The 24395-nt window shown below is 35.5% G+C and overlaps 1 protein-coding gene across 2 annotated transcripts in view; it reads right to left on the bottom strand.

Moving 5' to 3' along the window:
- The window catches only part of LOC145249772 (myosin-IIIb-like), a 223606-nt gene that overhangs the window by 1568 nt on the left and 197643 nt on the right, over positions 1 to 24395 (bottom strand). Inside the window, exon 30 of one of the 2 annotated variants that reach the window (XR_013863576.1) lies at positions 4801 to 5039. The exons of the other annotated variant lie outside the window; for it this stretch is intronic. The gene's annotated coding sequence lies outside the window, so the exon portion shown is untranslated. The remainder of the gene's footprint in view (positions 1 to 4800; positions 5040 to 24395) is intronic. 2 annotated transcript variants of the gene reach the window in all.

Here is a 24395-nt window from a genome sequence, read left to right as displayed (position 1 = left end):
AGCACCTATTTATTTTTTAAAACGAGCTGCCCGATCCAGCATTGTGCGAAAGTATTTGTATTTGCATTAGTATTCCGTAATAACATATTACATTTTTAAACCAATCGAAAGTATTTTAAACCAATCGAAAGTATTATGTTCAAGCTTTTCTTACTTAGTATCTCAGATATAAATTATTAGATGGTAAAATCTGGCGTTCACAGCCCATTTTATTCAATAGAATTTGAGTAAACATTGAAGTCAGTTTAAAGCTAACATCTACTCTACTTTTAAATGATTATTAGAAGTCTATTAAAGTTTTATGCAAACTGTTTCAGAAATCATTTGGTGTCTTTCTGATTTTTCATTTCCATAAATATTTTTGAAATAAGAATAAAACGAAAATAAGAAATAAATTAACTGAAAATTATAAATAGTCCTTGAAATATAACTGACAAATTTAAAGTTTGCACGAGATTTCTCTCTCTCTCTCTCTCTCTCTCTCTCTCTCTCTCTCTCTCTCTCTCTCTCTCTCTCTTACTGATCTAAGCAATTAATGAAAGAAGTATTGTTAACTTATATATGTCAATGATAGATTGTTGATCTCATTGAGCGTTCATAGTGTTAGTAGTAGGTTAAGTGAAATTATCCAAGGGAAAGCATTTTACATGATTTTTTAGAATTTTTCCATATTACAAGTTATCCAAACATGAGTAATATTTACAATAAATTGTAGCTAAGCACGTTTTTATATTGCTAGTAATATGGCACAACAACGTTTTTATATTGCTAGTAATATGGCACAACAACGTTTTTATATTGCTAGTAATATGGCACAACAACGTTTTTATATTGCTAGTAATATAGCACAACAATGACAAATGAAAAGTGGCTGATCAGAATCAGCTTTTAATTTATCAGTATGAATCCTGTTTAGGTTCAACTTTTAAAATTCGGTTGACTTAATGTTATGTTAGATATGTATTCCTTTATTACTTGTCTATTGTATGTTTACGAAGTAAAGTCCATTCGTCTATATTTAACGATTTCCTAACTTGAGCACTTGACTAAAACTGGGAATGAAAACAATGTGTAAGAGGTCAGACGTTTTAGGTTGTGGATCACGTTGCATTCATTTTCGTATTTCTTATGTTCTTTGCTTCCATACCTTTGTTGTGTATTTTTATAAACAAGACACGCCCACACGCAACCTGATTTGGAATTCCGCCTGGTGTTACTCATCCTAAAATGATTCAGATGTTATCTACTGATGTTTTACTCATCTTAGAATCAGCAGTTCAATTCTAATCTAACAAAGGGATAAAATGGTATCTTCTTCTAAAACATCTGAAATAAAAATTGACCTCGTCTAGTATAAGGCTATTTGATATCTTACAGTAGTTCAGCTCTCATTACGGAATCGATAAACTATTCAAATTTGCTAAAATCTTAGGGATGAAGAAGAAATTTGGAAAATCGAAAGCATAACTTCGGAATTATGTCATAAAGAGTAACCACTTTTAGTTGGGGTTGCTTTTATAGTAGTACTCTATTTCTAGTGTAATTTCCTTTGTGGTTTATCTTTTTTGCTGTGTAGTTTTTAGATTACGTTGATCATTGTTTGTTTATACTGTTACTAAAAATAAGAAGGGCCAACATTCGCAAAGTTTCGATCAGACCTCTATGTCGGCTTTCAAAGAAGTTCTTGTTAATCATGATGTTCAGACGTTTCCTCTGAACCTCAGGGTTTGTATATTTGTTTGATGTCATTTTTTTCATGGCAACAGCAAGCCTAGACCTATTTTATCTGTGATATTGTCAAAGAGATAATGTTTATCTATAATAGGTATGTAGGAATAACCACATTGCACTATCACACACATTGTATTATTAGATGATTACAAGAACTATTTACACACAAATAACTAAAAGAGTGTAGAATGAAGTGATTAAGTTAACCACTACGCGCGCTACTGTAATAGAAGTGCATCCATATTTTATTGTTTATCTTGTTAACCGTAAAAGTTTCGTGTGTAAAAGAATGAATCTTTCTCGTTTCTTGTCAGAGCACAATAATTTTCTCTTGGTATAAAATGAACAGGACAGAAAGAATCATTGTTTATTTTTTAGTTAAATTCGTATACAAATGGACAAACATTTCTCAGGTCTGCGCTGCATGTATCACACCGATCCTCTCTTCTCCGTGTTTGTTGGTCTGTTAGATTCTCTTTTCTCGTCACTGACACATCATTGAACGTGTTAAATAACATTTGTTTTCATTATCCGACGTCAAAGCTCTGCTGTAAATGTCTGACCCGATTTCCAATCACAACTTTCTTGGACACTACGCGTTTTTTGGTTGACCATGTGTTTGACTTACGTCATGTATGAGAAATGATTTTGTTTTCTCATTTCTTTTCAAAATAAGTATTTGGTCCTTTGTGTTTATGGTTTTGTTTTGTGTGTTCATTCGTTTGTTTGTTAGCTTGCTTGCTTTCTTGTTTGCTTTTACTTCGTCTGTCTGAGGATGGCGCAAGTTATTACATTTTACACGTTCTATAACTCCAAACACGGTGTCATTGCAATATGATTACAGAAAGAAAAAGAAAAAGGTAAAAGAAAATGCAGAGATACGAAAGAAAAAGTTATTTTAAATTCCTGCAGCCGTGCACATCGTCCCCAAAAAATGTATTCACAATTGTCCAATCCCAAAGTTTGTACCATTTTCCACACTCAAATATATCGCGAATGTCTGAAAAAATTGTATAAATGTTGGGGGTTTTTTTCTATGTTAATTTAATTCATCTTTAACTTTTTTCTTTTTCCTTTTTTTCCTTCTGTCCCATTCTTACAACTCGGGCTTAACATTCATTTTTTTACGCAATTACATTGATTGGGAAGTTTGGTTTAGGAAAATCGGTTCTTCCACAAAGCGGCTTAATTTCCTCCCCTTTTGATTCTTCCTCAAAATCCCATCATTTCGTTCATACTTTATTTCTTTTTTGAAGCTATGTAGCGCTCTATAATTGAAATTCCTGATTCATTATTTAAGAAGTGTATACGGTTGTTTCTTCATGTGTCTGTACAATCCTGTATCGATCCTCATTTTCGCAGTATTAGATTTTTATCCGCATTCGTAAATTTCGAATTTTTCTTATAATCTCAAAACTTTTAATCTATGTTTAACTCGAGACCTCTCTTTCCCAATTTTTTAAATTTTCTTTATGCGCTACAGAAATTCCATCAAGGGTCCCAAATTTGCTGAGCTTGACGATTGGACAACTCTATTTCAGTTTAATGGTTTGCTTAGTCTCATAATAATTATGAGAATCCTTCTTGAGTCGTTTACTGTAACCACCGCGTTGGCCAGAAACATGCCGCTCAACCTGTTAATAAATCTCGAACCTGTTTCCTCTATTTTATATTTTTCTAAATCCTTTTCATATTCTTGTCTTATCTTCATATGTATGCATTTACTGTGGCTTTAGTATTACTGTCATCTATAATCAAACCAACGAAATAATGAGTTTATCTTCCTCCAGTGCTATACATTCATCTCTAATCCTAATAACTTTAGATCGCAATAAATCCACATCGGTTCTGCTTTAACCATTCAGTCTTATATAATATTTCTATTAAAATTCTGAAACATACAAAAACGATATTAGGCTTTTGGTTTTCTCACTTTATATCTATGCTCTCGCCCGCCTCTTCGTCTTCAGATATGACCCATTTGCTGTTTTCATATATATTTATTTTCTTTTTGTTAAATTGGTGTTTGGATTCTGTACACTATATATTCTACGACTGATTACTGAATATTTGGCTTCAGTATCGAATAACGCTCTTAATTTATATTTCCTTATCTCGCTGTTATAGGATTCGGGAAACCCATGTTACCAATTACATCCGATGATATATTGTTCATCTTATGGCTGGGCCATTTGCGAACGGGCGTGACCCATTTCCCAAAATTCTCTAATTGCAATGTCTCGCTAAATTCCTTATTCTCTAAAATAACCTTATCTGCGAGTATGGTAAACTTCAATAAGTTCTGGATATCTATCCGTCGCACGAGGTTTTAAGTATGATTTAGCTCTCAATTTATTCTCTATTTTCGCTGCTACAAATACTTTACCTAAGTTACTTCGCTCTTCCAGAATGTTATCTACCTAAAAACACTGGATCTCAAATACCTTCGATGAAGGAATTCTCTACCTGTTATCTCATTAACACCTCTGTCTTTGGTTGTTAGCATAGCCTTCTCTGCTAATTCTGCCACCATTTCCATATATTATTCTATGCGTTTTTGGCTATGTTGTCGAATACGTATAAAATTATTTAATTACTACATTTGATCCATAATCTTCTCCTATCTTTTTAATAATCCCAAGTAAGCTGAGAATTTATTGTAATCAATTTTTCAACTACTGACCAAATTTTACCTCTTATGGAAACCAACGCTAATAAGCACTTTTCCTTTTTTGGAATTTTTTTTATATAATAGAAAGAATCTCTCCATAATGATCGCTCTATAATCGTCATTTGGATTTAGTTACAGAATAATTTTCTTCGGGTATTATTTATTATGCAATATATTTGTAATATTTTTCGTTGTTTCCTCAATCTCATACGTAATTATTTGAAAACAGTTTCTGATTAACTGCTTGATTTTTTAATAAATTTTTTCGTATCCCAACATTTTTATTATTAAAACGCTTTCCCATATTTCTTTTTTCTACGTAAGGATCCGAGCCCGAATTCCAAAAATGTAAGAAAAAAAAGCATTTTAGAGAGTGAAATAAAAATTAATTAGCTTACTTTTTTCTTGGTTTTGTTTTCCTTCTGTCGTTTCGTTGATATCTTTCTTATTTCTTTTTGTTCGCGTTCCGTATCACGATTTTTCGTTCTTGGACTTCTTTTGATTCTTCTTTGCTCTTGAGCTTTTCAACATCGAAGCTATAGTAGTGTAAAACCCGTTGTCCTCTTGAATTTGCAACCCAGGATTGTAGATGCCTCCTTGAATGCGGATTCAGGTCTTCGCGACTCCAAAGATAAGTCTGTAATACGATTAAGCCCAAAATTTATTGTATATCTGATTAATCCCCAAAAGTGACGGATGTCAAGGAAATAACCCAATTCAGTTTTTCGCTTCTCATCGGAGCAAATTTGCTTCCATTGGTATAAAATAAGCACACAATCGGACCTTACTCGAATTTGTGGTTTTCATATCAAGTCGTGGATACGTTCTCGACATTCAGCCCAACAGAATTTGAGGTACTTGAGCTTAGCGACCTTTTTTTTCTATCGATCTTAGATATGATTCTGTACAGTTCTAAGAGATCCACCCTTTCAGGCTTTACGTTCTTGTTTTAAGTAGGCTTTAGTCTATTGTTAATCGCCTGAGGCGCCCCATCTCTGAAATGCCGACAAGGCTGCTCAAGCTTCTTTTGTAAGCCAGGGTGATCTTTCATTCTGATGTTGGCTTTTCAAATCCCCACCTTCCGATATTTTATTACATCTTCCTGCAGTGAAATAAAGGTAAAGTATAAGCGATACTTTTTTCTTATACAATGAATGCTTTTTATTTTTTAGATTAATTTACAAATGAATAGATTAGTCTCAAACCTGCACTTGTTGTATTACACCGATTATCTCTTTTCTCTATGAGTCAGTCTGTTGGTCAAACTCTCTTCTCCTTACGGCACCAACAGTGCCCGGGTAAATAATCATTTTACGTCACCCAACGTCAACTTCATTCACAATGCCTGATATGATTTTCAATCACAACAATATCTTTATCTTGTCAATCGTGTTATCAACTTACTGACTTCATGGAGAATAGATGTTTTGTCTTTTTCATTTCGTTACAAAATAATTATTTGCTCTTCGCATTTTTTTTTTAATATTTTTACCTCAAATCTGCAGACGGCCCGATTTCAAACCTCACATCCTAGCTAATAATATTAAACTACTTCGTTTGTGTTAGATTATCACCGTTTTCCCTTTTGATACGTTAAATTGTTTTAAGATATATCAGAGGCTACACTTTCTTCCTCTGTACCATTATATACTCACTGCACTCTTTACTGGTGCTTCCTCACATCCTCATTCTTATTTTTCTTCTTCTTCTCTTTCCCTTTAGCCGTCTTTGTTATTGGAGTGCCCTTACTGAAGAATTCCCAACTTTAGATACAAAAACGTATGCACATTTAGCTGACCTTCTAAACTAAACATTCAGAACAACTTATCACTATATTGATTCAACCACTCTCTAACATTTATTAATGTCTCTGTGGGAATTTAGAGTAAGTTAATTATTATTTTTTTATTTTTTTATTTTTTTTTTTTTTTTGCTTAGCATAGCCATCTAATTTACATACTTGTGTCTGTCTATACCACAAACACTTGTGTAAATTGATGGCAAAATAATAAGCCGCTTTGCTGCTGCTACTGCTGCTGCAACAACAACAATCACAACAACAACAACAACAACAACAATCATAATAATAATAATAATAATAGGTCCAATGGTTGTCATATTGCCGGGGGTGGAAGTGGGAACGAGCTACCACTCTCCTATAAAATACTTCCAAAGCATGCTCAAATCTATAGCCTCTGAAAATCTAATCCTACTCCTGGCCTTCTTATATGGTTTAGTTATTAAGGCCGGCGAGCCTGTTTTACTGACAGGTGAGGTGCATCATGCGAGTAACTAGCGCCTTAAAACCAGTAGTTCTGAGTAGATGGTATTCGACAGTTCAGTAATACCGACCATCTGGAAGAAGCCAAGCTCCGATTTCAAACCACTAGAGATGGTTTCTTGAAAAAAGAAACCCTTGATGGCTGTGTAACCTAAAATTCAGCAAACTTCTTATGAATGAAATGTCAAATCAACATATTGAGAATAACGGCATGAATGGAACTAGAACTCAAAGTGAAGAGCTCACGCTCAGCAGGTATATTTTGGCATAGCAGCGAAAACCCGGTCATGATCCTGCAACTGCTAAAATGAAGTTTAGTAAAGAGATTAACAAGGTAATCATGGAGTACTTTTTCGGAAGCATCTTTATGATGAAGATGGAAAACCTATCAGGAGATACGGACAATGTATGTTTAAGGAATCGAGACAAGAGTAACTTTTGAATCAACAGAACAACTTGTCTGTGGTAAGACAAAAGCAATAAGGAAAAATGGATGATTATCAGAACTAGAATTTGGTAATAAAAGCAGGTGAACGGAGAAGTAATGGGGAATGACATGGAAAACGAACATGACATGCAAATTAATGAGGAAATGACAGAGGATAAAGTAGATGTGGCTTCAGTAGCAGAGAATGGAGAGGAAACAAGGGACAAGGTAGTTGGCCATAATGAAGTACTGATAATGAGGTGCTGAAAGTAAATAAGAATGTGAAAGGTATTATTGAAAGATGGAAATAAATTATGACAGAAAGAAAGAGAAATGATGGAATCATGTTTAAGAAGAAGAAGAAGAAGAAGAAGAATAAGAAGAAGAAGAAGAATAAGAAGAAGAAGAAGAAGAAGAAGAAGAAGAAGAAGAATGAACAGGGAATCAGAATAAAACAATTAGAACTAACTACATTAACGGTAAAATAGATAAAACATAAGAAAACAGTAAGTGTAGACTGTGGACAAAGAGACGAAACGGTAAACCAATCCTAACCCTAAAAGAACACAAGGACAGAAACATTACACTAGGTACAAACATATAAACTCATCCAAGCAAGGAGAGTGGATATCATAATAATTAATAAGAAGGAAAAAAACTACTAAATTATAGATTTTTCCATCCCAGCAGGAGGCAGAGTGAAGATCAAAGAGACAAAAAAATTAAACAAATACTAGGAACTAACTGAAAGGAGGATTAAAAGACTGAGGAGAGAAATCATTAACTAGACTTCCACTTTATAAGTACAAATAGGACCGGAACGTTGAAGAGTCTCATTGCCACTCAAATTCCAATGGAAACCAATGATCTCTACCAGTGGGAAGTCAATAGCAAGCAGCTGTTACGATAACATATATTCATTTGCAAAGGTTATTGAAAGACATATAGAGTATTGGAAATCTGGGAGAATTGCCATGCAGATTCCAAAGAACACAACCGACTGTTGTCAGTAATCAATCTATGAAGATGGCTTGTGTGACAACTCCAAGTAATTACAAATAACAGCAACAACAACAACACTAACGCAAAGATACTTATTTTTAATTATGTAAGAAGAATATCTTAAAAGGTATGTCACAGATTTTTCAAATGAAATAAAAGTAGGAGGTAGTGATTGTGACTCATCGAGTTATGAATAGGTCAAGTATATATTAATGGTCTCTAAACCATTAAATCGTTTCTCTACGTTAGGTTTTTAAAAAATAGTAATTGATAGGAAAAAGTTCAAACAGATAGCACTAACGACGGCGTGCCTCAAAGATGCATTTTGTTCAATTCTCTTCCTCATAATATTGCAAATCATATTCTCAGATCATTCGTTGATATCTATGTAGAAGAAATATATTTAGCAGCACTTTGAAAAGTACTGAGGATCAAAATCGCTCTCTCTGTCTATCTATCTATCTATCTATCTATCTCTATCTCTATCTCTACATCTGTTGACTTGAAGCATGTGGTGCAATGGAGGAAAAAGTGGCTCATTACTTTTAACGCCTCTAAAACCAAGCTTCTCTCTTTTTACCAACAACGCTGAGATCATCAGTTCCCTCCAGTTGAAATAAATGACTCTCTGCTCAACGAAGCCCTTATTCTTTAAGCTCCTAGATTTGATTTTCACATAGACCTGAAATAGAAGACTTATAAATCTGTTGGCAATATTGCTGAAAAAATAGTTGGATAAGAAGGTACTTCACTCTTGATGCAATCCTCTACCTGTATAAGTATATGGAGTACTGCTGCAATATCTGGGGAGGCGCTGCTAGGAGAACTTTTTCTTGCTTTGACAGAGAACAAAATCGACTTCACATTCTGATGTGTGCTGATCTCTTTTCGATCTTACAGCCTTTCTCACAGAGAAGAAATTCTGTTAGACTCTTTATCTCTATTATATATTCACACGGTAGATGTTCACGGTAGATGTATAACTGAGTTCTAATCCCTGGTATCCTCTGTAAAACAACCACAGCAACGACCTTTCCTTTCTCTTTCTCATCTTTTCCCCCTTTTTTCTGTGTACGAACAAGCAAATGGTACTTCCATGAACAAAGTTTTTTTGCTAGAACATACCATCTGTGGAACGGATTCACACGAATCTGCTTCCGAACCAACTACAGCATGTTGGTTTTCAAATACCTTTTGAGCTGTTATCTTGAGTAATCAATACCTCTTAAGTAATCTTTTGCCCATCCAACTGATGACTTCTTTACCCACCAGTGATCTCCGGGCCTTGATAGATGGTAAACCATATATATATATATATATATATATATATATTTTTTTTTTTTTTTTTTTTTTTTTTTTTTTTTTGAGGGGTACAAAATTTTATTATGACTATGTAAAGACCAAATTAAAACTTGTTCGAAAACATTATTTTAGATTGTGAAATAAAAAAAATAAAAATTAATGCGTCAGCTGACCAGTTTCGAAGCTCGCTCAACAGTTTTACGTTTTAAAAAAGAAAAGGGGGAGAACAATGAATCGGAAATGAAAAAGTAGGGGGGAATATAAGTATAAAAAAAAGGAGGAGATTAATTATTAAATAGAAACTAGATTAAGCCCCAAGAGATTCTCTTTTTGTTTGCAAAGAGAAGAACTCAGAGTCTTAATATATATAGTTTCTAGAATTTTTAGATGGTAAAGAGAGTGCGACTTGCTAAGGATGGAAAAAAGTCCGCACTAAAATTCGAAGTGCAAATACGATTATTTATAATCCTATTTGCACTTTGAATTTCGAATAGTCATCCAAAGACAGATTATGTTGCTATATCCCTATGGCTAGACAAGAAATGGCATCAAGCTAGGGCTGAAACTCAATCGCTTAGATGACAGGCAATATATGCATACTTAAAATCCCAGAAACATTATTTCATGATAAATAACTGATGAAAAATACATTATGACTATTGTGAATTCATGAAAGAAATTGTATTCAGCGATTGTAGGAAATTCATTCACTTACTGACAAAACAATTTTCTAACAAAGGACTAAAACAATATATATATATATATATATATATATATATATATATATATATATATATATATATATACTTCATTTACTCATATAAATTTAATATACGAAAGTATAGATTTATGCGTAAACTTTAAGTATTTACTTCAAAAGTGCTCAATGTGTAGGTAGAGCTAGTTAGTAATTTATAAAATATATATGGTGATTAAGCTACACTGAATATTCTGCGTTTCATCCACTATAGGATTCGTCAGGCTTATGCGCGAATTCTGTGGTTGCTTCTTGTTTTTATATATGTTGAGGATTTCTAGTTAGCCAATCAGCTTTCTAGTATCCACCGCGCCCCTTCCTATCAGCCAATGGGCATGCATTTTATCGAACAAAGGATCTGTTTTAGAACTAGGTTAGTGGTTTAAGGTAGATCTTTTCCTTCCTTTTTTTTTATATATATATAAATATACCTATGTGTACACACATACATGCACATATATATACATATATATATATATGCATCTATGTGTGATCGTTTATGTATATTCATGTTTATTTAATTTATTTATTTGTTTGTTTTCTATTGTTATTGTTAGTTTTAAAGCTATTTTGTATCGCTATCCTAGAGTAAGTTTTATTTTGTGAACACAGTTGTTTGCTATTTCTCGTCTACAGTTTAATAGATTTTGAGGTTCTTTAAAGTACAGGATAGCAAATTTTTCATGGAGGCATAATTTACATAGGTCATCTAAATGTCTGCACGTGGTAGCTTGTCTCATTATTTTCCATTCGACTACCGGCAAATGTCCGCTTTCTTTGAGTTCCCAGTATTTATTCGCTAGTGTTGTTTTTATACGGTGTTTTTTTATTTTTGAATGTACTTTTGTGGTCATAGTATCGGGTTTTGAAATCTAAGGAAGTCATGCCTATGTAATATTTCTTGTTATTCGGGTTTTCTTTCGCAAATATTGTTGCTTGATAAACTACACTTTTTGTTAGACATTTATTTTGGACTGGGCAAAGTGTGCGGTGTCTACAATTGCATTTATCTTGTTCGTTATTAGTATTTTTATTTATGATATGGTTGTTCTTGTCCGGGGTTGCTTTGTTATTATTATTATTATTATTATTATTATTATTATTATTATTATTATTATTATTATTATTATTATTATTTCTGCTAGTGTTGGTTTTATTTCTGTCATGTGTCTACATATATAAAATAAAAATTACAATTAAATTTACCAAAATGTTCCAAGATGGTAAAACTAAAGTATATTATAAATATTAAAGAATTAATATTTATAAAGTAATCTCAACCAGATGTAAAAGCTCGATAAAACCAAGTAGGAGGTAGAGCTCATAATAAGAGCAAACAGTTAATAAAACATGTTAAAAAACACTTTGAAAAAGAGTTAAAAACATATTTAATCTGAAAAGGAAACACTTGATAAGTGGATAGTCCTTAATCTGCGGAGTTTCGGGGAAATACTTTCCTTCTCATCAGAGGGTAGGAATTAGCAAAATGCAGGATCGGATTTTGCATACAAAAGTATTTGATGAAACTGCAAGTAAGTCAAAGATTTTACTTGATAACAAAAAGTGAAGCAGAGGGAATATGGTGAAGAAAAACGTGATTACACGTGAATGGATAGTCTGGTGGAAGGTAAATTATCCAATGACAGTAGAATCCAAAAATATAAATCCAAGAAAGTTAATTGAATGGAAATTCAATTAACTTTCTTGGATTTATATATAGAGTTGGAAAATATGAATACAGACAGACGGACAGACAGATAGACAGACATATAGCTTTATATACATATATATGCCCATTCCAGACATTGTTTTCAATGCTTTCTTGATGGTGATAATTGTCTAAGTGATGGCTCTATTACCTCGGGTCTAGATAGATGGTGAACTATATATATATATATATATATTTTTATTTATGTAGACAAATATTATAGAGTCGCTACACTGAACATGCTTTAGACAATTGGTTGGCAAGAACTAAAAAACCATCGTCGGATGACGTAATAAAGCTTATGTGCCAATGAATGCATCTGGTTCTTAAATGGAAGATATGAAATATATATAAGCTTTATTACGTCGCCTGACAAGAACTTTTGGTTCTTGCCAATTAATTGTATGAAATATTAACATGTTCAATGTAGCGACTATATAATATTTTCTATATCAATAAAGCTATTATGTTTTGCTCTTTTTTACTGAGCACTCTTAATAACCTCGTTTTAATTCATGAGTTTTCCCTCTTTAATACCTTTAACTTGGTATTTATCTACATTTTTATTATTATTATTATTATTATTACATTTTCACCCCAAAGAAGGCACAGTGCCACTTTGAGGGACATAAGTTATAGAAATACTGTGTAGGGAGTTGAGCAACAAAATTTCTGTTCACATTGCACTTGAACTATTGCATGTCAGTACAGTTGGGGAAGCAGGAACCCGGAAGGAAGTTCCAAAATTTAGCAGTTCTGGGAAAGAAACAATTAGAGTAGAAGGCTTTCTTACATCTTGGGATCTCTACTGTGTAGGGATGGGATTTTGAGGCTTATCAGGTTTGTCAATGGTGTTTATACAGGGGGAGTAGAAAGGCTTGTAGTTCATCGGAGCATTCATTATTAAAATACTTGTAAAACAGGTAGAGGGATGCAACATTTCGTCGATGGGACTGACGTTGAAGCTTAGATTACAATTCAGGACTTATCAGGTTGGCGACTCTTTTTTAAGCCCACCTTTTTCGCAGCAGCCTTCGGAATGCTCTCGATAGACCTGTTCCAACCCAGGTTCCCTGTGAACATTAAGCTGAGGTGTTTGAACGAAGCGCTTTCAGGTAATGTATCTTTAGCCATAACTATTGGTGGTTGTAATTATTAAAGGAAACGAGCTTAGTCTTGGCAGCATTGAAGTTACCATCCATTTTTTACCCCATTCCACTACAGACTGGAGGTCTTCCTCTGGGGTTTTCGCCATTGCCTTGGATATGTGTCCATTCGTTTTCGCCTTGTGCCTGTTATAGAGCATATAGAGCATGGTGTCGCCAACAAATATACCCATCTCAGAGACAATTTAATCTGGAAGGTCATTTATAAATATCAGGAATAATAAAAGTTCAAGAACCGACCTCTGAGGTACACCCGCATTTATATCATATTGTTTATATGTACGACTATCGAGGATAACCTGGATTCTTTTCTTATTTAAGAAGTATTTAATCATGTTAAGTATTCGTCCAGTAATACCATACAATCTGATTTTCATGAGAAGACCATCATGTCATACCCTGTTAAAAGGCATATATATAGAGAGTTACTGTCCCTCTCTTCCCTGCTTTATCCAGTGCATGGTATATATGTTCAGAGATTATAGTTAGAATATCTGCAGTAGAACGGGCTTGCCTAAATCCATTTAGTTGGTCAGACAAAAGTTTAACAACTGTAAGGTGGTGGACTAGAGCTTGATTAATTATGGACTCAAATATTTGGGCGAAAAGAGGGAGGAGGCTAATGAGGCGATAGATCAGTACATTCGCCAGAATTCTTGTAAACTGGTACCACAGAAGCAGTTTTTTAGCAGTCAAGAAAGCATGATTCATTGAGGCATTTGTTGAAGAGTTTGGAGAGAACTAGAGCAACCTTAGCGAAGCATTTTGTTAATAGTACAGCCGGGATGAAATCATGTCTATATGTTTTTGAGGTGCCTAAGTTTCTTATGATATCATGAACTTGAGAAGGGGTAATTTTTAAATCATCTAGTGTGGTTTCTGTCTACAAAGGAAATTTAGAGAGAGAGTGGTTTGCTATGTCCAAAGTAGAGTTTGAGGCAAATTGACAGGCAAACATATTAGCTTTCTCTTTTGCCATGCAAACAACCTCATGATTGTTGGATAGTGGGGGAATTTTTGATTGCCGATTATTTACTATACTGTTGTAAATTTTCCAGAAATCACATGTTCCTAATTTCTGTGCTTCAATGAGTTTTTTGGTGGTTTCGGCGTATTCTCTCTTACCTGTCGCTACTTCTTTCTTACAATTACTTCTAACTTCTATAAACTTTAGTCTGTTTGTACTAAACTTATCCTGAATAACTCTGTGGTATGCATGTTGCCTCTGAGAAATGGCAACTGCACAAGTAGAAGTAAACCATTGGGGAGAGTGGTGTTTGCTATAGAACTTACATGTGGAAACATGTTTCAATTGCTGCTTTAAACCATTCAGTGGTCTTATTTACACACTGTTCTGCAGGAAGAGAAAAGAAACATCTCCATAGGCATCTCTGATGTGATCTCTGATGGCATCCCAGTCAACCTTATTGTAGTATGTTGTTGTTTTAAGCCACGGCTCTTCAACTTGGGTTCGAGAGTTTAGAGTGATGTCTACCATTATCACAGCATGATCAGCATTCCCGAGTGGCCAATGGGCATTTGTTACACAATTCTCAGGAACTGTTGTCAGAAATAGATCCAGAAGTGAGGTTTGCTGGCCCTAACTATCTGGGAGACGAGTTGGGAATGTTACTGTTTGTGTTAAGGAATGGGATATAGAAAAGTTATGGATGATGCTACCAGCTCTGTCTGTGTAGTTAAAGAAGCCAAACCAAATTATGTGGTGGGTGTTAAAGTCACTAAATACATGTATTTGGGCACTAGTGTAAAGGGAGAGTGCTACATCTATGTCGTCAGAGACATGATTGATTAGGATACAGTTCTGGGTCGAGGGAGAGTGATAAAGAAAATATAGGTAGCTAATGCTATGGTGTAAAGTTAGTTTAAAGCACATGAAGGCCTGGTCATCTGATTCTAGTTTAAATTCCCTAGTCATGGGGAGGTTGTTATGAATATAGACTCCAAGTGCGTGCATGTGTCTATCAGAGTCCTTTCAATAAAGTGGAAGATAACCAGACATATTTAAGATGTTAAAGAGGATGGAGGAGTGCAAGTTAGATTCACTAACTGCTAAGATATCCGGGGAATTTGCTAGGAGAAATGATTCTCCATCATCTAAGTCCATGGATATTTGTACATGCAAGCCTCAAGGGAGGAGGCGAATCATTGTTCGAGTGTGTGTCTGATTTGGTCATTATTTTTGATTGAGCTGTCATTTCATTTTATTTCGTAGTTTCAGTTTAGGATGAGAGACAAAGTGGGTATGCATAGCCACCATCATGCAACACAAGTAGACCATCAGCCTACTTCTCATCTACAGGAATGTGGCATCAGGAATGCGCACCAAAGATGAGTGCAGGGTTCCTTTTCCATGCGTGACACTGCACTACAACCATCCTGATATTATAGAACTGATGATAGTGCAATTGCTTTAAGTGCTAGCAAATAATTAGGGCTCTTGTACTGTCAGTTGGAAATAGCAGTTAGCAACTGTCAAACCAGTACCCTCAAACCTGTCGTCTGACAGGTGACCCAGCCAATTATGTTAGCACACATGGTAAACAAGCACCCCAAAAATGGCCAGGTTATGGGGAAGGGGAGGGAATGAGATAGGTGTGAGATGACGGCATTCATTTCCCTAGTCAGGAAACAAGGCTAAGCACTGTGGTCGCCCCTGTGCTCACACCTCTGATCCTGGCTAATAGGCAAAGAAAGAGAATTTTCTCTGTTCTTTGTCTTCCTAATTGATAAAAAAATAAATAAATATCCAAATAAGTAAATAAATAACAGATTGAATTACATCTAATCTCTCCCACAAAAATCAAAAATACAATAACAAATTAATAAAAACAAGTAAATATGCAAATAGATAAATAAATAACATTTAGTTACACTTTTTCTTTCAACAAAACTTCAGACCAAAATAAAACGTCTTAATTAACAGTATAGAAAAAAGATCCCGCAAAAAAAAGCGTTTGAACTTAGGAAAAAAAATCAAAAAATCAATACTTTACAAATTGACACCAAATATCCAAGAATTGGCACACAGAGTTCGAAAAACGAGTAAGAAAATATGAACCAGGGAAAAATATGTTGTCTTTAATAAGATTTATTATGTGTTGCCTATATATATATATGAGGTTGACAAGAAAGATTTTGCAGTTTTTAACTTTTAAATTCCTTTTGCCAATGCAAAACAAGTGTATTTAAGTCAGTAACATGAAAATCTTGCGTTGTAGCAGGGATGAAGTCCCTGAAGGCATTTTTGATATTGCTTAGTTTTTTTTTAAGTATTTCTCATGCAGAAAGTTATCGAGATACTTAAAAAGTGGTAGTCGGTAGGTAAGAGGTTTGAAAAATATGGCAGAGGATGCAATTTGTTCAACTTCTGCAGATCGACTTAGTAATGTGTGGCCGGGCATTATCGTCGAGGACGATTTGGGCCTTTTCAATTGACTAATGCTGGGTGTTATTGTCAAAGTTTCTGATGCATTTCATTCATTTGTTGACAGTACTTCGCCACTGTAATAGTTTCATCTGCATTTAAAAAAGTAATGGATGAGACAAGTCACAAACCATTACACAGTCAGCATGACCTTTTTTGGTGCAACACTGGCATCGGGAAGTGTCGTGGAGCTTCGTTTGTGTTTAACCACTAAGCTGAGCATTGTCGGTTGTTGTAAAAAACCTACTTCCTACTTTTTATCACAAGTCACAACCTGGTTGAGAAACGGGTCGTCTTTGTTGCATAAAAGAAGGTAAGATGACACTTCATAACGGCATTTCTTTTGATTGTGGTTTAATTCGTGAGGCATCCATTTATCAAGTGTTTTTGTCTTTTCAATCTCTCTCAAATAGTTGAAAATCGTTGTATACGTTACATCTAATTAAGAAGCAAGTTCTTGAACAGTGGTGCATGGATTGGCTTCGACTAAGGCTCTTAATTGATTGTTGTCCACATCTGATGATCAAACACTATGCCTATCAGCTTCAAGACGCTTGTTGCTACCACAAAATCTCTTAAACCACAATTGTGCTGTGCGTTCAGTAGTGGTTCCTGTGTAAAACGCTTTGTTGATATCGCGACCTGTTTCAGAAGCTTTTCAGCTTAGTTTTAATTGAAATAAAAAAATTGTACGATTTTGCTTTTTTTTCATCTTATATTCAACGTTCTGAAAAGAAGACATAATTGTTTTAAAACGATTGTAATTTAAACGATTAGCTAGAGCAAAAAACGCTGTTTAAAATGATATATAAAGTAAAGATATTGTAACAAAAACTTATTTGAAAATAAATCATTTCAAATCCCAATTTATAATTTCACAAGAACTTTCTGCTCAACTTAATATATATATCTGGGCAGGAGCCGCTAAAAACAGCCTATCCTGCCTTGACAGAGTACAAAATAGACTTCGTAGTCTAGTGGAGGATGCCCTTTTCTCTTCCCTGCAACCGCTCTCCCACAGAAGAGACGTTGCAAGCCTGTCTTTGTTTTATCGTTATTTCCATGGCAGGTACTCGTCAGAGCTCCTATCCCTCGTCCCCCCTCGCCAATCTTTCACGAGAAACACCTGACTGGCTGAAACTACTGTCAATAATTTTCCTCACTCTTTATCTGTGCCTAAATCCAAATGTAGATTCCATGAGCAAAGCTTCTTTCTTAGAACTGCATGCCAGTGGAACTCTCTGTCGCTTGCCTGTTTCCCACCTGACTACAACTTGGACATCTTCAAGTCCAACATAAACAAACTCCTGACAAACCGCCCCCTTAAGTAAGACACTATCAAAACCCCCAATAATAATGATTACTACAATACTATCTCATTGATTACTGTACATGCAATAACCCTTATCCCTGAGTGGCCTTCGGGCCTTGATAAGTGGTGACCCCCATGTAAAAAAAAGGAGGAGTCGTTGCAAGCCTGTCATTTTTTTATCGTTATTTCCATGGCAAGTTCTCTTCTGAGCTTCAATCTCTGGTCCCCCCTCGCCAATCTTTCACGAAAAATACACGTCTAGTTGAAACCACTGTCAGTAATTTTCCCCACTCTTTATCTGTGCCAAAATCAAAACATAGATTCCATGAATAAAGCTGCTTTCTTAGAAATGCACGTCTGTGGAACTCTCTTCCGTTTGCCTGTTTCTCACCTGACTACAACTTCTTCAAGTCCAACATAAACAAGTTCCTAATAAACCGCCCCATTAAGTAAGACACTTTATTAGATCTCCATTACTAACGATTACTACGATATTGTCCCATTGATTACTGTACACGCAATAACCCTTATCCCTGAGTGGCCTCCGGGCCTTGATAAGTGGTAATTCCATGTATATATATTCTATGTATATATATTCCATGTATATATATATATATATATATATATATATATATATATATTTCACTTCAAACAAAACATAGTGCCACTTTGATATTGGGGGTTACTATCAGGGACATACGTTATATGGATATTATGTAAGGAGTTGAGCAGCAAGGTTCATATTACACTTGAACTTCTGTATGTCAGTACAGTTCGGAAAGAAGGAAGGGAGTTCCAAAGTCTAGAAGTTCTGGGGAAGAAACTATTAAGGTAGAAGACTTTCTTACATCGGGGAAACTTTAGTTTGTCGGGTTTGTCAGGGGTATTTATGTCAAGAGGCTACATAGGTTTGCAGTTCATCGGAGCATCCACCATTAAAACAGAATAGGCAGAGGGATGCAACATTTCGTCGATGGGACAAAGCTTAAATAACAGTTCAGGACCTATCGGGTTGGCGACTCTCTTTTAAATCCTGTAAAGCAGCAAAAGACTAGATACAGATGCACCAGCCCAAATGTGACAACAATGCTCCATACATGGGCGAATGGTGACCTTGTAGAAGTACAAGATACTTTCAGGCGTTAGTAACTTTTTAGTACGGAAGAGAGAGCTCACCTTCCTTGTAGCGGCCCTGGCAATGCTCTCAATATATCTGTTCCAACTCATGTTCCCTGTCAACGATAAGCTGAGAAGTTAGAAAGAAGTACTTTCAGGTAATGTATCTTTAGCCATAGCTATTCGTGGTTGAGAAGGCTTCTTGTGATTATTAAAGGAAACAAGCTTAATCTTAGCAGCGTTGAACGTTACCATCCATTTTTGCCCTCATTCCACTACAGATTAGAGGTCTTCCTCAAGTGTTTTATGCCATTTCCTTAGATATGTGTCCATTCGTTTTCACCTTGTGCCTGTTATAGAGCGTGGTATCGTCAGCAAATACGAGTACACCCCTTTCAGAGACAATTTTATCAGGAAAGTCATTTATGAATATCAAGAATAATAAGGGTCTAAGGATAGACCCCTGAAGTACACCCGCATTTGTATCATATTATTTAGATGTATGACCGCCAAGGACAACCTAGATTCTTCTCTTACTTATTTAATTATGTTAAGTATTAGTCCAGTGATACTATATGATCTGATTTTCCTGATAAGATTATCGTGCCATACCCTGTCAAAAGCCTTAGATATATCTAGAGCTACCGCTCTACCTTTCCCTCATTTGTCCAGTGTATGGTATATATGTTCACAGATTAGTTAGAATATCTACTGTAGAATGGGCTTGCCTAAATCCATATTGTTAGTTGGTTAGAAGTTTAGCAGCTGTAAGATGATGAACTAGAGCTTGGTTAATTATGGACTCAAATATTTTGGTGAAAAGAGGAAGGAGGCTAATGGGGCTATAATTTAATAGATCAGTTCTTTCGCCAGGATTTTTGTAAACAGGTACCACAGAAGCAGTTTTCCAGTAGTCAGCAAAGCATGATTCATAAAGGCATTTGTTGTAAAGTTTGGAGAGAACTGAAGCAACCTCAGCGGAGCATGTCTTTAATAGCACATCCGGGATGAGATCAGGTCCATATGCTTTTGAGGTGTCTGTTTTTTTATGATATCATGCACCTGAGAAGGGGTGATTTTCAGATCATCTAGTGTGGCATCTGTCCACAAAGGAAAGCCAAGGAGATTATGGTTTGCCGGGTCCAAAGTAAAGGTTGAGGCAAACTGACTGGCAAGCATGTTAGCCTTAATGGTTGCCGTGCAAACAACCTCATGAGTGCTGAATAGTGGGAGAATTGTTGATTGCCCATTATTTACTATACTGTTGTAAATTTTCCAAAAATCACAAGTTCCTAATTTCTGTGTTTCAAGGCGTTCTCTGGTGATTTCTGTATATTCTCTCTTAGCTGTCGCTATTTCTTTCTTACAATTACTTCTAACTTCTATAAAATTTTGTCTGTTTGTACTGGAGCATTGTCTGTTTGTACTGGAGCAGTTAAATCTGTGGTATGCATGCTTCCTTTGAGCAATGACAGATGTACAAGTAGAAGTAAAGCATTGAAGAAAGTGGGGTTTGGTATAGAATTTCCATGTGGAAACAGGTTCTTTAATTCAAAGAGTTTACTTTAATATAATAAGTGAAGAAAAGATGGTTTAAATATGTCTGAAAAAAATGTAGAAAAATAAGATAAATACATACAAAGGAGAAAATAGTGTTGTTAATTATAGCAGTAGCCTGGCCGCCTGGCGTTGCCCGGGTGCTTGGAGGTGTATGTTGAAGAAGAGAAAAACATGTGGTAGTAGGCAGGCAAGCTCAACCCCGTGAATGTGAAGAGAGGTGTTAAAATAAAAAATGATAGTAGCCTGGAGAGGGAACCAAAACAACAGTAGGTAGCCAAGGTGAAGAAAGGTGTTAAAAAAAAAGTGGTAATAGACAGGCAGGCTCGAACCTGTGACGCGCAGGCGGAAAAGACAGTGAAAGGAAATCTGACGTTTTAGCCATGACGTGACCAGAAGTAAAAAGCATTGAAATTAACCAAAGTAAATCCAACGGTGACGATGACTTGCTAAAATGTCGGTAAAAAAAATCGACCCCTCCTTGTATAAACCAAACGAGTTCAGGGTGAAGGAATTGATGTTTTTGGCTAATTTTTTGATATTTGCCGTCCGGGAAATCGAACTTCCAAATAATACCGATCTTGTTAGGATCCGTCGCCTCTGTCGAAAGTTTTAGGCATATATACAAACATACATACATTTAAACAGACAGGTGAGATTTACATTATAGACTAGCCTAGGTGCCCGGCGTTGCCCGGTTGTTTGGAGGTGTGTGTTGAGCAAAATAAAAAAAAAGTGGTAGTAGGCTGGCAGGCTCGAACCCGTACTGCGAAGGAGGAAAAGAACGTGAAAAAAAAACGTGACGTCTTTGTCGTTGTGTCCATCGCCAAACTGGAAGTGGCGAAGGTTCTAATTAAGGTTATTCAATCGAAAAGAGGGGATAACTTTCGAAAATATCGGCGAAAAAGCGACTCCTCTTTGTAGAAAAGTGCCCAGTTGAGGGTGAAGGAATTAATGTTTTTAGCCAATTTTTCGATATTTGTCGTCAGAAAATTCGAGCTTCAAATCGATACCAATCTTGTGAAAATCCGTCACCTCTGTCGAAAGTTATAGGCCAGCATCCATGCATACATACATACATGCATGCATGCATACATACATACATACATACATACATACATACATACATACATACGTTTAAACAAATGGGTGAGATTTATATTATAGATGAACGAATAAAATTTACTTAATTCATCATCTTAGAGACTTGTGGTCACCCTTGCTGCCTACGTTCAAATGTTTAGGTGAATAAGCGATAATTTTATAATCAGAGAGGCGGTAGCACTCTCTATATAGGGATGGCCCGTACACGCCTATATACGCCTACAAAACAAAACTATCCAAATCTCAACTAAAATCAACTTATAAGTTTCAAAAAGCACATATTCTTACAGAGAAGCGTCTTACGAATCCAGCGAGTGTCAGAACGTCGGTTAAAATGTCAAAAGAGAGCTAAAAAAAAAAGGGTACAAAAATGGCCAATTGTTCTTCTTTCTTCTTTCTTCTTTCTTCTTCTTTCTTCTTTCTTTTGAGACGACGTATCTCGGTGTACGAACGGTCTCTGACAACAGTTCAAGCATCAATCGACTGCTCTTTACACGGAGAAGTGCAGTGACCAATCGCTTTTTAGCTAACTCCATAATTAAATAAGATTACGTGTAATAACAAGTTTTAAACACTATATACCCAATCTAGATAGACCACTTCGAACACGGAACTTCTCTCAAAAGGGACAGCTCCAAATAATACACCGGATGCTCACAGACGTTCCAGTTTGCCAGTGACCTATATTTCTTGGACGCTGAATATTTGAGGTGAACGTTAAGGTTTTTTCTTTAAACAGTAACCCACCAACGTTAATGAAACCACGAAATCTTTATCTCAGTTGATCAAAATTGTTATAAGAGTAATCTATCAGCAAGTACGACGTCAAAAAACAATGTTATAAAAACAAATAATTCTTCAGATTTTGGACTGTAAAATATGTACAAAATGTCAATGCTGTGACCAGGATTCGAACCTAGGTTAGCACGGCCACAACGTGGGGTCCTAACGTCTAGACGATCACGGCTAACACTGACGTCTGTCGCTCTTGGCAGAAAGACACATGACTACTGTCAAACTATTGAAAAATAAGGAGGAAACTTGAAATTCTCACGCATGCGCAAAAATACACTATAGCAACCATTGTTAAATGCAGCTGAATCTCTTCACTCGCTAAGAAAAGTAGATCAGACCAGTTCTTCTAAGAACTCACCAAACGCCAAAGGAAATAAGTTAAATTAACCGCAAAAGAAACTGCAAGAAAGTCATCTTCTAAGAACTCACTGGAAGCTGACCAAAAAGAATCAAAATCCAAGCCCTAGCCACAAAAATAACTAGATATTGTGGCTACTATACACAATCTACTAATAAAAACAAGTAAGTTTTCTAAAATAAACTACAATAAATTAACCAAGTAACCTCACACTGTCACTGATTAGGACTTCATATAAAGATAACAACTACACTATTGGTGTATATACCGTTCCACACTTTAACTATTGGTGATGGGGCAGTATCTCAATTCTACGAGAGTTGTCTTGCTATAAGATAAGTGATATTATAGTAAGATACACATAAGTGCTATATGTTTACATTTAATAAAAAATGCCAAAGTCAGCACGTAGTAAAAAAGCTCAGAGAAATATAGACTATGAAAAAAACAAAGTCAAGGTATTATCTGAGCAAAAAGAATACTATCAGAAAAATGCTGAAATAATAAAAATTAAGTATCATGCAAAGAAGGCTGCCTCACGTGCTGACTCAAAAGCACGGTATAACAAGGATCCCGAGGGGGAAGAAACTGCCTCACGTGCTCTTTATAACTAAGAACCAGAAAAAAAAGGCTGCCTCACGTGCTGACTCAAAAGCACGGTATAACAGGGATTCCGAGGGGAAAAAAGCTGCCTCACGTGCTCTTTATAACAAAGAACCAGAAAAAAAGAAGGCTGTCTCACATGCTGACTCAAAAGCACGGTATAACAGGGATTCCGAGGGGAAAAAAGCTGCCTCACGTGCTCTTTATAACAAAGAACCAGAAAAAAAGAAGGCTGCCTCACGTGCTGACTCAAAAGCACGGTATAACAGGGATCCCAAGGGGAAAAAGCTGCCTCATGCACAAACTATTATAAATATAAATATCAAAAACTGCCAAATCTTTGCCAAAACGCCAAAGAATGAACCAAGAAAAATTTAATAGTGAAGGTATGAACATTTTAGAACTTTATAATACTCTAACTGTTTTATCAGAGAGGCGGTAGCACTCTCTATGTAATATAGAACCGATGGAGGACCAAGAGGCAACTCCTAAGGCCCAAAACCCAAAGACCTAAAACCCAGCAGGAAGCCAATGAGCCGCCTCCTAAAAAAGACAATACTATCATGAATGTAAGTTTAAAAATAAGACTGTAAGTAAAAATACTAATTAACAAGAATAAAAAAAGCATTGGAAATGCAAAAGGATATAGGGATGGTATGCCAAAAAGTATACAAACAAGATAGCTATGAATGGCTAGGCACATGGAAATAGAATTGCATCCAAAGTATAGCCCTATAGCTTTTTACAACCGTAATGATGGCACGGAATGAAGATTGGAGAAAAGCTATAGGGCTATACTTTGGATGCAATTCTATTTCCACGTGCCTAGCCATTCATAGCTATCTTGTTTGTATACTTTTTGGCATACCATCCCTATATCCTTTTGCATTTCCAATGCTTTTTTATTCTTGTACTTAGTACGCACGTATGTAATTAATAGTAAGAGGCTTTCATGCCACAAAAGTTTCAACTTCACGTTGTGTTCAGCTAGTTTCTATTTGTTTTCAACCTGTATTCAGTACTTCGGCTGTGGCCAATGTGTGGATTTTTGGAAATTTAT

Source organism: Euprymna scolopes, chromosome 28, assembly GCF_053919585.1.
Source record: "Euprymna scolopes isolate OS-2025 chromosome 28, ASM5391958v1, whole genome shotgun sequence".
Lineage (NCBI taxonomy): Eukaryota > Metazoa > Mollusca > Cephalopoda > Sepiida > Sepiolidae > Euprymna > Euprymna scolopes.
This window is presented reverse-complemented; position numbering and strand designations above follow the sequence as displayed.